The sequence below is a fragment of the Penaeus vannamei genome, chromosome 8 (genome assembly GCF_042767895.1).
Source record: "Penaeus vannamei isolate JL-2024 chromosome 8, ASM4276789v1, whole genome shotgun sequence".
In the NCBI taxonomy this organism is placed as follows: Eukaryota; Metazoa; Arthropoda; class Malacostraca; order Decapoda; family Penaeidae; genus Penaeus; species Penaeus vannamei.
Window position 1 is genome coordinate 6,775,598 of NC_091556.1, and position 2,760 is coordinate 6,778,357.

General features: G+C 40.8%; 1 protein-coding gene across 1 annotated transcript in view; it reads left to right on the forward strand.

Moving 5' to 3' along the window:
* Window positions 1–2,033: 2,033 nt before the first annotated feature.
* The window catches only part of LOC113820879 (melatonin receptor type 1B-B), a 34,122-nt gene continuing 33,395 nt past the window's right edge, over window positions 2,034–2,760 (forward strand). The window contains exon 1 of the mRNA XM_070123965.1: window positions 2,034–2,288. The gene's annotated coding sequence lies outside the window, so the exon portion shown is untranslated. The remainder of the gene's footprint in view (window positions 2,289–2,760) is intronic.

Genomic DNA, 2,760 nt, shown 5'->3' on the forward strand with positions numbered 1-2,760 from the left:
ACCAGCGCCCAGAGACCGAAATTTGGCGGGAAACCCCGCACACAGGCAATGTTGCTAGGTCACGTGATCAATGAGAATGTTGCCACGTCATGCGCAATAAATATAGAGATATGGGAGGCTTCATCAATAAATAGGAACATCTTGCATTAGCACGGTTATGCATACACACAATTTATACAGAAATACAGGGTAGACAAAGTACAGATTATATTGTGCAGGTTATGCACAACGCAGGAATCCTCACTCATCTCCAAAACCCTCAGGCCAAGCCCCAGGCATGACGCGAAAGAAGAAAATAGGCAAATGAAGTGCCTGAAGACCAAGCCGATAGTTCGACAATCCAAACGACCGAGACGAGAGAGGGAAGGGGAAAAACAAAAAAGAAGCTGGGTAACGACCGTCACCTCCATCGGTGGTTATCGCGACAATTTGGAGACAAGAGGAAAGAACATTAGAAAAAATAAATACAGGAAAGGATACGGAGAAAATCCGATAGTAAACAGTTGTGATAAGAACTGTGCATTTCGGCCATAACATATCTACAAGAATTAGGTCTAAAAATAAATAAATAGCCATTTTAGCTTGGCGACTTCAACGCCATAGAAGTAGTGAGTCGTGGTAAGAATTACGTTCATGGTTATAAAAATAACTAAGTTCATTTCATCACTACAAACATGCATTCAACTCTGTCCTTCTTGACTGGTGGTTAAACGTAAATAAATATATATATATATATATATATATATATATATATATATATATATATATATATATATATATATATATATATATATATATATATATATATATATATATATATATATATATATATATATATATATATATATATATATATATATATATATATATATATATATATATATATATATATATAAATGAATAAGAAGCCTGCGGGTGAAAAAAAATTACGTGTCTGTGGGATGTAATGCGTTGGCCGAGGTTCATGGAGATGACATCATCCTTAGAGCCGTACACTACAATGAAAATGATAATAGTCATAATGATTGTAATAGTATTTCCGATTATTAACTTTCTTATTTTACCATTATCATAAATGTCATCATTATTACCATTACTATTATCATAACCATTACCATTTTGTCATGATAATGGCAATGATCACCCTTTCCTTGAACTATGCCCGTAACACTTTATGCAGGCTCTTTCCTTTACCAAATCTATTATATAATTTTTAGCCCAAAATCAATTTCTAATACGGACGTACCCGTCTGTGTACCTGTATCTCTACCTGTCCATTTACCTATCGATCTTCATTTATTCACCAATCAGTCTTTATATGAAAGGAAGGGGAGGGGGGAAAGACGTGGAGAGTGAAGAAAGTAAGGGAGAGGGTCAAAGCGCTAATGTGAGGGAAGGATGAAGGGCACAAGGAGAGAAAGAGAGAGTAGGAAGGTAGGAAGAGAAAGGAGAGAGAGGGAGCGAGGGAACAGGGAAGGAGAGGTTAGGGGCATAGACTGAGAAGGAGGGAGAGAGGAGGGGCATAGAGGGTAAGAGAGGGGGGAGGGGCATAGAGGGAACAGAGAGAGGGAGGGAGGAGGGTATAGAGGGGAAAGAGAGGGAGGGAGTGAGGGGTACATAAAAGGAGAGGGAATCAGGAGGGGAGAAGGGGCATAGTGAGGGAGTGGAGGGTGGCGCAGTAGGGAAAGTAGTCAGGGACGAGGGGGTATAGAGAGGAGGTGGGAGTGAGGGAGGAAGGGCATAGAGGTAGGAGCGAGGGAGGGGTTGCAGAGAGAAAGAATAAGGAGAGAGAGAGAGAGAGGGGGGGAAGAAGGAGAAGAGGAACACAGAGGGAGAAAGAGGGTCACAGACCCAAACGCACACACACACAAACATACATTGTACGCATACTCATATACGGAAAACCACATACAACGTATGCTTACTCATACACGGTAAAACATGTGCGAACGGACGGACATACACACGAACAAACACACGCTTTGGCTTACCTGCCGCCTGGTCGACGGAGTACAGTTCGTATCCTTCTTGCAGTTGAAATCACACGCTACAGTGAGGGTCGCCTTTATTTGTGTCGACTGAACACATCAGTTAATTTTGCCCGAAAGATAAGTTTTTTTTTTCTACTCTGAAGATTTATTCTCCCCCCCCCCCAAAAAAAAAAAGAAAGAAAAATAATGATTATTCATGTTATGGTTTAGTGTTGTTGGATGTTGATTGAGATGTGAATCGTGGAAAACATTTTGAAGAATATCAACAAACGGTCTGGAACTTCTGCTACTGCTTGGGTAAGATATTTCATAAGTTGGGAACACCCCCCCCCCCTCTCTCTCTCTCTCTCTCTCTCTCTCTCTCTCTCTCTCTCTCTCTCTCTCTCTCTCTCTCTCTCTCTCTCTCTCTCTCTCATGAGGAACAAGAATTGGGTCAGCTTCCCTCTAATTCTTCCCTCTCTCTCTCTCTCTCTCTCTCTCTCTCTCTCTCTCTCTCTCTCTCTCTCTCTCTTCTCTTCTCTCTCTCTCTCTCTTCTCTTCTCTTCTCTTCTCTTCTCTTCTCTCTCTCGCTCTCGCTCTCTCTCTCTCTCTCTCTCTCTCTCTCTCTCTCTCTGCCTCTAACTTACTATACACACAAAATCCACACGTAGGTAAATGATAGATAGATAGAAATAGATACGGAGATAGATGGATATATAGTTAAGGGGGTAGGTAGATTAACTGACTGACAGATAAATAGAGAGATGAATAAATAGATAGATAGATATGA